Source organism: Euprymna scolopes, chromosome 38 (assembly GCF_053919585.1).
Source record: "Euprymna scolopes isolate OS-2025 chromosome 38, ASM5391958v1, whole genome shotgun sequence".
Lineage (NCBI taxonomy): Eukaryota > Metazoa > Mollusca > Cephalopoda > Sepiida > Sepiolidae > Euprymna > Euprymna scolopes.
Genome location: NC_136519.1, coordinates 55,983,987 through 55,994,226, shown reverse-complemented (window position 1 = coordinate 55,994,226; position 10,240 = coordinate 55,983,987). Strand labels below are relative to the sequence as shown.

Sequence of the window (10,240 nt, the reverse complement as noted above, 5' to 3'; positions counted from 1 at the left end):
TTAATATAGGGTTGTTTTTTTTTATTTGAACTGATATGCGGAAGAGAAAGATTTGAGAAACCCGACGTTGACAAGTACATCAGCTACTTATAAATATTACAGCAAACATTTAAAGAACTTGAAAATTTAAAAATTGAATAGAATTCCATCGTGTCATATTTGTTTTTATAAGGTCACCGAGTTTCATTTTTTCTTTCTTTCTTTCTTTCTTTTTTTTTTTTTTTTATTAATAAAGTGAAAGTAAAATTTCTCGGTAAAACTTGTTTACGAAAACCACTTATCAAGTCATATTGGATTCGCGGAAAAATATCGGATGACGTGTTTATGAACGAAATTAGTTTCACTTCCATTTTCACCGAACTTTCATCGGCTCCAGCAAACCAAACTATTATATACAGGTATGATTTTTATTGTCTTTTCGTAGAGATTCGGAATAGAGGCTTTATCGTTTTTTGCCGATTATTTATTCATTTTTGTTTGTTTGTATGTTTGTTTGTTTTTACAACCTGCCCCAGAAACAGTGAAACAAAACACCCCTAACCACTCCATATTAAGAACCGCTTTCGGAATAAACACCCCCAACTTCCCCATGTTAAGAACGGCTATCGAGGTTGAATGTGTTTATTCCGAAAGCCGGGTTAATGTTACCTTACGCTACAACAGAACAGTGAACACCGAGCACTCTAATTTGGTTTCGAGCTGATCAAACCCGTCGCAAATTTACCATTTGCATCGTATGGACCCCTAGTCCAGGGACTCCAGGGGTCCATACGATGTAAAATAGTTCCAGGGTCCAGGGGTCCTGGACCCTGGAACTATTTTACGCCATTTCATCGCCTTCAGTACTTTTTGGTACTTCTACAGTTTATTGCCGAAAATAAAGATGCCATTTTTTCGGGCCCCTGTCGTTAAAATTAGGGGGAGAAATCAGCATTTTAAACTATAACCGAAGTAGGAAATAAACAACAAAAAAATTACAAAATTGTTTTTATTAAAATTATATTTTTTTACGCAGATTTTTCAATAAATGTCTTTACAATTATATTTTGATATTTTATACATAAATGTTTTGGTTTTTAAATGGCGCTCGCCCAGTTTAAATAATTATGAATACGTCATTTTTATTATTATTTTTTTAATAATAAATATATATACGTTTCATGAAAATCTTTTCGCTTTCATTAATTAAATCGAAACATTTCCGATTAAACAATTACGGATATATGTTCTCTTTCACTTTATTTACTTTTTTTCTTAGTTATTTCCGGAATAATTAATAATTTTTTTGGTTATTTATTTCCTACTTTGGCCATTGTTTTAAATACTGATTTCTCCCTCTTATTCTAATGACAGGTGCCCGAGAAAAATGGCGTCTCCATTTTCGGCGATAAACTGTAGAAGTACCGTGTTTTCTTATAGTGAAGTGACTTATCACATCGCCGAGGAATCTTTATCAGACATTTGAAATAACAAGAAAGTTTTTTAAAAGTGGTGTGTGTGTGTGTGTGTGTGTGTGTGTGTGTGTGTGTGTGTGTGTGTGTGTGTGTGTGTGTGTGTGTGTGTGTGTGTGTGTGTGTGTGTGTGTTTGTGTGTGTGTGTGTGTGTGTGTGTGTGTGAGAGTGAGAGACACGGTGGAGGGGCGGAGTGGTGGTGAATGGTAATCCACTCGGTAAATGGCGGCGCGCTACTTACGTGCTAACGACTAGTTCTCAAATAGAAGAAGAAAAACTGTATTTAAAAAAAAAATAATAAAATATTAAATTAAAAAATTAAGAAGTGGAGGGGGTGAGGTGACATTTTAGACTCCAAATATAGGAAGCGATAAGGGGAAAGAGAGCGTTAAGACTTAACAGGATAAAAGGAGGAACTAAAAGAAAAAGAAAAGGAAGATAAAAAAGAGAGAGACAAAAAAAAAAGAAAACGAAAAATGAGAAAGAAAAAAAATTTTAATTTAACATTTTATTTTATTAAAAAATAATTTTTTCTTCTTCTATTTGAGAACCAGTCGTCTTCAGTGTCACATAACCCATATTACGTTGCCTGACGAGGACTTTTGGTTTTTGCCAACCAATTGTCCAAAACGTTTACATGTTCAGTGTAGCGATTATGTAATATTTGTCTATATAAATAAAAATATCATATATATTGCGGGGCCGTCGTTCGGAGACAATCGACCCAACAACTTACAAGACACGGGCCAAAAAGTAAACAGTAAAAAAGTAAAGAAGAATGATAGATACAGGTTGTTTGGTTAAAGACGAGGGTTCACCTTTTATTTGCAAAGGAAGTGAAAAAATCGTATGATCTGGATGCTGGTTGTCCAGAAAATCGCTCATTACCGGAGGCTAAGGTCTGGAAGTCTGGAACAGATACTCTAAACGTAGCGTGGTTTAGGGTTGCTCACTGGGTCTGGAATGATCGGCTGGGCATCAGAGCGATCCAGAACGGTCGGTGGACACTGAGAACGTAGGGTCAGTGTTAAGGAACAGACGACACTAAGAACGTAGGGGTCAGTGTTAAGGAACGGACAGTCAGTAAGGAGCCAGGTGCAGGCGAGGTTGCAGACTGATGGAGCGAGGTACATGCGAGATCATAGGTCGGAGGAGCGAAGTGCAGTTGAGGTTGCAGGCCAGAGGAGCAAGGTGCAACATTTGGCCAGCGTGATGTTAGTGGTGGCGCTCCTAATAAGACAAACAAACGACTGTAATTAATTCCAGAACGAAATATATGCTATCAAAATTAGCTTGGGAGTTTGTTGATTCCATTTAAATTAATTTTGATTAAAAGTAAAAAGATCAATTGCCTGTTTTGTTTGATATATTTGAATTTCGACGTGCGTAGCGAAGTCGATGATAAAAAGAAAGGGAAGGTGAATGTATTCACTGAACCCGGATATTGTTCATACGTTAGCTCGCATTAGCCAATCACGTCCCTTGTTTAAGGTAAGGGAAGGCAAAGAGAACAGTGGAGATGAAGAAAGAAATAAAAAATGGTGGCGGTGATTTTGAAACCGCAACATATATATCTATACTTATATAAATGCACCGTTGTCTGTTCATGTGTGAGTTTGTTTGTTAGGGACTCAAAAATGGTTGGACCGATTTTATGAAATTTCACACAAAGGTACTTGGTGTGTCTGGTAGTGTTTTAAGGTAGGTTTTGCATCAAAATAATAATGAATAATTAATAATCGCTATAATAATTAATAATCGCTATGTATTATTGTCGTATGCAAATAAACATGTACGGCCATTTTTCCAGATCGTTGCTTAGCGACCAGACCGATGCTGACAACGTATTTATGTTATGGAATTGTTTGTACTATTACTTCACAATTCACGGACCATGCACACACGCACACACAACCATTACAGCATGTTTTCTTTTTCTTTCTTTCTTTCTTTTTTTTTTTTTTTGTTTGACGACATGTCACATTTTGCTTTCGTGGGAAGCAAATAAATACCATATGTGTGTGTGTGTGTGTGTGTGTGTGTGTGTGTGTGTGTGTGTGTGTGTGTACTTTTAAAGATACCACGTTAATAGAAAGATTCTGAAAATTAGTAAATAATTGAGTATCTACTCCTATTAACGTGGTATCTTTAAATAAAAAAATTATAGCTCTAGTGTTGCATTATTAAGCTATCTAAATAAGTACTTTGTTATGTATTCATATGTAAAATCATTGTCCCATAGAAACGTGTGTGTGTGTGTGTGTGTGTGTACTTTTAAAGATACCACGTTAATAGAAAGTTTCTGAAAATTAGTAAATAATTGAGTATCTACTCCTATTAACGTGGTATCTTTAAATAAAAAAATTATAGCTCTAGTGTTGCATTATTAAGCTATCTAAATAAGTACTTTGTTATGTATTCATATGTAAAATCATTGTCCCATAGAAACGTGTGTGTGTGTGTGTGTGTGTGTGTGTACTTTTAAAGATACCACGTTAATAGAAAGTTTCTGAAAATTAGTAAATAATTGAGTATCTACTCCTATTAACGTGGTATCTTTAAATAAAAAAATTATAGCTCTAGTGTTGCATTATTAAGCTATCTAAATAAGTACTTTGTTATGTATTCATATGTAAAATCATTGTCCCATAGAAACGTGTGTGTGTGTGTGTGTGTGTGTATGTGTGTGTGTGTGTGTGTGTGTACTTTTAAAGATACCACGTTAATAGAAAGTTTCTGAAAATTAGTAAATAATTGAGTATCTACTCCTATTAACGTGGTATCTTTAAATAAAAAAATTATAGCTCTAGTGTTGCATTATTAAGCTATCTAAATAAGTACTTTGTTATGTATTCATATGTAAAATCATTGTCCCATAGAAACGTGTGTGTGTGTGTGTGTGTGTGTGTGTACTTTTAAAGATACCACGTTAATAGAAAGTTTCTGAAAATTAGTAAATAATTGAGTATCTACTCCTATTAACGTGGTATCTTTAAATAAAAAAATTATAGCTCTAGTGTTGCATTATTAAGCTATCTAAATAAGTACTTTGTTATGTATTCATATGTAAAATCATTGTCCCATAGAAACGTGTGTGTGTGTGTGTGTGTGTGTGTACTTTTAAAGATACCACGTTAATAGAAAGTTTCTGAAAATTAGTAAATAATTGAGTATCTACTCCTATTAACGTGGTATCTTTAAATAAAAAAATTATAGCTCTAGTGTTGCATTATTAAGCTATCTAAATAAGTACTTTGTTATGTATTCATATGTAAAATCATTGTCCCATAGAAACGTGTGTGTGTGTGTGTGTGTGTGTGTGTACTTTTAAAGATACCACGTTAATAGAAAGTTTCTGAAAATTAGTAAATAATTGAGTATCTACTCCTATTAACGTGGTATCTTTAAATAAAAAAATTATAGCTCTAGTGTTGCATTATTAAGCTATCTAAATAAGTACTTTGTTATGTATTCATATGTAAAATCATTGTCCCATAGAAACGTGTGTGTGTGTGTGTGTGTGTGTGTGTGTGTGTGTGTGTGTACTTTTAAAGATACCACGTTAATAGAAAGTTTCTGAAAATTAGTAAATAATTGAGTATCTACTCCTATTAACGTGGTATCTTTAAATAAAAAAATTATAGCTCTAGTGTTGCATTATTAAGCTATCTAAATAAGTACTTTGTTATGTATTCATATGTAAAATCATTGTCCCATAGAAACGTGTGTGTGTGTGTGTGTGTGTGTGTATGTGTGTGTGTGTGTGTGTACTTTTAAAGATACCACGTTAATAGAAAGTTTCTGAAAATTAGTAAATAATTGAGTATCTACTCCTATTAACGTGGTATCTTTAAATAAAAAAATTATAGCTCTAGTGTTGCATTATTAAGCTATCTAAATAAGTACTTTGTTATGTATTCATATGTAAAATCATTGTCCCATAGAAACGTGTGTGTGTGTGTGTGTATGTGTGTGTGTGTGTACTTTTAAAGATACCACGGTAATAGAAAGTTTCTGAAAATTAGTAAATAATTGAGTATCTACTCCTATTAACGTGGTATCTTTAAATAAAAAAATTATAGCTCTAGTGTTGCATTATTAAGCTATCTAAATAAGTACTTTGTTATGTATTCATATGTAAAATCATTGTCCCATAGAAACGTGTGTGTGTGTGTGTGTGTGTGTGTGTATGTGTGTGTGTGTGTGTACTTTTAAAGATACCACGTTAATAGAAAGTTTCTGAAAATTAGTAAATAATTGAGTATCTACTCCTATTAACGTCGTATCTTTAAATAAAAAAATTATAGCTCTAGTGTTGCATTATTAAGCTATCTAAATAAGTACTTTGTTATGTATTCATATGTAAAATCATTGTCCCATAGAAACGTGTGTGTGTGTGTGTGTGTATGTGTGTGTGTGTGTACTTTTAAAGATACCACGTTAATAGAAAGTTTCTGAAAATTAGTAAATAATTGAGTATCTACTCCTATTAACGTGGTATCTTTAAATAAAAAAATTATAGCTCTAGTGTTGCATTATTAAGCTATCTAAATAAGTACTTTGTTATGTATTCATATGTAAAATCATTGTCCCATAGAAACGTGTGTGTGTGTGTGTGTGTGTGTGTGTGTGTGTGTGTGTGTGTGTGTGTGTACTTTTAAAGATACCACGTTAATAGAAAGTTTCTGAAAATTAGTAAATAATTGAGTATCTACTCCTATTAACGTGGTATCTTTAAATAAAAAAATTATAGCTCTAGTGTTGCATTATTAAGCTATCTAAATAAGTACTTTGTTATGTATTCATATGTAAAATCATTGTCCCATAGAAACGTGTGTGTGTGTGTGTGTGTGTGTGTGTGTGTGTGTACTTTTAAAGATACCACGTTAATAGAAAGTTTCTGAAAATTAGTAAATAATTGAGTATCTACTCCTATTAACGTGGTATCTTTAAATAAAAAAATTATAGCTCTAGTGTTGCATTATTAAGCTATCTAAATAAGTACTTTGTTATGTATTCATATGTAAAATCATTGTCCCATAGAAACGTGTGTGTGTGTGTGTGTGTGTATGTGTGTGTGTGTGTGTACTTTTAAAGATACCACGTTAATAGAAAGTTTCTGAAAATTAGTAAATAATTGAGTATCTACTCCTATTAACGTGGTATCTTTAAATAAAAAAATTATAGCTCTAGTGTTGCATTATTAAGCTATCTAAATAAGTACTTTGTTATGTATTCATATGTAAAATCATTGTCCCATAGAAACGTGTGTGTGTGTGTGTGTGTGTGTGTGTGTATGTGTGTGTGTGTGTGTACTTTTAAAGATACCACGTTAATAGAAAGTTTCTGAAAATTAGTAAATAATTGAGTATCTACTCCTATTAACGTGGTATCTTTAAATAAAAAAATTATAGCTTTAGTGTTGCATTATTAAGCTATCTAAATAAGTACTTTGTTATGTATTCATATGTAAAATCATTGTCCCATAGAAACGTGTGTGTGTGTGTATGTGTGTGTGTGTGTGTGTGTACTTTTAAAGATACCACGTTAATAGAAAGTTTCTGAAAATTAGTAAATAATTGAGTATCTACTCCTATTAACGTGGTATCTTTAAATAAAAAATTATAGCTTTAGTGTTGCATTATTAAGCTATCTAAATAAGTACTTTGTTATGTATTCATATGTAAAATCATTGTCCCATAGAAACGCGTGTGTGTGTGTGTGTGTGTGTATGTGTGTGTGTGTGTGTGTACTTTTAAAGATACCACGTTAATAGAAAGTTTCTGAAAATTAGTAAATAATTTAGTATCTACTCCTATTAACGTGGTATCTTTAAATAAAAAAATTATAGCTCTAGTGTTGCATTATTAAGCTATCTAAATAAGTACTTTGTTATGTATTCATATGTAAAATCATTGTCCCATAGAAACGTGTGTGTGTGTGTGTGTGTGTGTGTGTGTGTGTGTGTGTGTGTGTGTACTTTTAAAGATACCACGTTAATAGAAAGTTTCTGAAAATTAGTAAATAATTGAGTATCTACTCCTATTAACGTGGTATCTTTAAATAAAAAAATTATAGCTCTAGTGTTGCATTATTAAGCTATCTAAATAAGTACTTTGTTATGTATTCATATGTAAAATCATTGTCCCATAGAAACGTGTGTGTGTGTGTGTGTGTGTGTGTATGTGTGTGTGTGTGTGTGTGTGTACTTTTAAAGATACCACGTTAATAGAAAGTTTCTGAAAATTAGTAAATAATTGAGTATCTACTCCTATTAACGTGGTATCTTTAAATAAAAAAATTATAGCTCTAGTGTTGCATTATTAAGCTATCTAAATAAGTACTTTGTTATGTATTCATATGTAAAATCATTGTCCCATAGAAACGTGTGTGTGTGTGTGTGTGTGTGTGTGTGTACTTTTAAAGATACCACGTTAATAGAAAGTTTCTGAAAATTAGTAAATAATTGAGTATCTACTCCTATTAACGTGGTATCTTTAAATAAAAAAATTATAGCTCTAGTGTTGCATTATTAAGCTATCTAAATAAGTACTTTGTTATGTATTCATATGTAAAATCATTGTCCCATAGAAACGTGTGTGTGTGTGTGTGTGTGTGTGTGTGTGTGTATGTGTGTGTGTGTGTGTGTGTGTGTGTGTACTTTTAAAGATACCACGTTAATAGAAAGTTTCTGAAAATTAGTAAATAATTGAGTATCTACTCCTATTAACGTGGTATCTTTAAATAAAAAAATTATAGCTCTAGTGTTGCATTATTAAGCTATCTAAATAAGTACTTTGTTATGTATTCATATGTAAAATCATTGTCCCATAGAAACGTGTGTGTGTGTGTGTGTGTGTGTGTGTGTACTTTTAAAGATACCACGTTAATAGAAAGTTTCTGAAAATTAGTAAATAATTGAGTATCTACTCCTATTAACGTGGTATCTTTAAATAAAAAAATTATAGCTCTAGTGTTGCATTATTAAGCTATCTAAATAAGTACTTTGTTATGTATTCATATGTAAAATCATTGTCCCATAGAAACGTGTGTGTGTGTGTGTGTGTGTGTGTACTTTTAAAGATACCACGTTAATAGAAAGTTTCTGAAAATTAGTAAATAATTGAGTATCTACTCCTATTAACGTGGTATCTTTAAATAAAAAAATTATAGCTCTAGTGTTGCATTATTAAGCTATCTAAATAAGTACTTTGTTATGTATTCATATGTAAAATCATTGTCCCATAGAAACGTGTGTGTGTGTGTGTGTGTGTGTGTGTACTTTTAAAGATACCACGTTAATAGAAAGTTTCTGAAAATTAGTAAATAATTTAGTATCTACTCCTATTAACGTGGTATCTTTAAATAAAAAAATTATAGCTCTAGTGTTGCATTATTAAGCTATCTAAATAAGTACTTTGTTATGTATTCATATGTAAAATCATTGTCCCATAGAAACGTGTGTGTGTGTGTGTGTGTGTGTGTGTGTACTTTTAAAGATACCACGTTAATAGAAAGTTTCTGAAAATTAGTAAATAATTGAGTATCTACTCCTATTAACGTGGTATCTTTAAATAAAAAAATTATAGCTCTAGTGTTGCATTATTAAGCTATCTAAATAAGTACTTTGTTATGTATTCATATGTAAAATCATTGTCCCATAGAAACGTGTGTGTGTGTGTGTGTGTGTGTGTGTGTGTGTGTGTGTACTTTTAAAGATACCACGTTAATAGAAAGTTTCTGAAAATTAGTAAATAATTGAGTATCTACTCCTATTAACGTGGTATCTTTAAATAAAAAAATTATAGCTCTAGTGTTGCATTATTAAGCTATCTAAATAAGTACTTTGTTATGTATTCATATGTAAAATCATTGTCCCATAGAAACGTGTGTGTGTGTGTGTGTGTGTGTGTATGTGTGTGTGTGTGTGTGTACTTTAAAAGATACCACGTTAATAGAAAGTTTCTGAAAATTAGTAAATAATTGAGTATCTACTCCTATTAACGTGGTATCTTTAAATAAAAAAATTATAGCTCTAGTGTTGCATTATTAAGCTATCTAAATAAGTACTTTTTTTATGTATTCATATGTAAAATCATTGTCCCATAGAAACGTGTGTGTGTGTGTGTGTATGTGTGTGTGTGTGTACTTTTAAAGATACCACGGTAATAGAAAGTTTCTGAAAATTAGTAAATAATTGAGTATCTACTCCTATTAACGTGGTATCTTTAAATAAAAAAATTATAGCTCTAGTGTTGCATTATTAAGCTATCTAAATAAGTACTTTGTTATGTATTCATATGTAAAATCATTGTCCCATAGAAACGTGTGTGTGTGTGTGTGTGTGTGTGTGTGTGTATGTGTGTGTGTGTGTGTACTTTTAAAGATACCACGTTAATAGAAAGTTTCTGAAAATTAGTAAATAATTGAGTATCTACTCCTATTAACGTCGTATCTTTAAATAAAAAAATTATAGCTCTAGTGTTGCATTATTAAGCTATCTAAATAAGTACTTTGTTATGTATTCATATGTAAAATCATTGTCCCATAGAAACGTGTGTGTGTGTGTGTGTGTATGTGTGTGTGTGTGTACTTTTAAAGATACCACGTTAATAGAAAGTTTCTGAAAATTAGTAAATAATTGAGTATCTACTCCTATTAACGTGGTATCTTTAAATAAAAAAATTATAGCTCTAGTGTTGCATTATTAAGCTATCTAAATAAGTACTTTGTTATGTATTCATATGTAAAATCATTGTCCCATAGAAACGTGTGTGTGTGTGTGTGTG

The 10,240-nt window shown here is 31.7% G+C and overlaps 1 protein-coding gene across 3 annotated transcripts in view; it reads left to right on the top strand.

Moving 5' to 3' along the window:
• Positions 1–341: 341 nt before the first annotated feature.
• The window catches only part of LOC145263157 (uncharacterized), a 53,820-nt gene continuing 43,921 nt past the window's right edge, over positions 342–10,240 (top strand). Inside the window, exon 1 of one of the 3 annotated variants that reach the window (XM_080120161.1) lies at positions 342–398. The gene's annotated coding sequence lies outside the window, so the exon portion shown is untranslated. The remainder of the gene's footprint in view (positions 399–10,240) is intronic. The other 2 variants (XM_080120162.1, XM_080120160.1) reach the window with 2 other exon arrangements.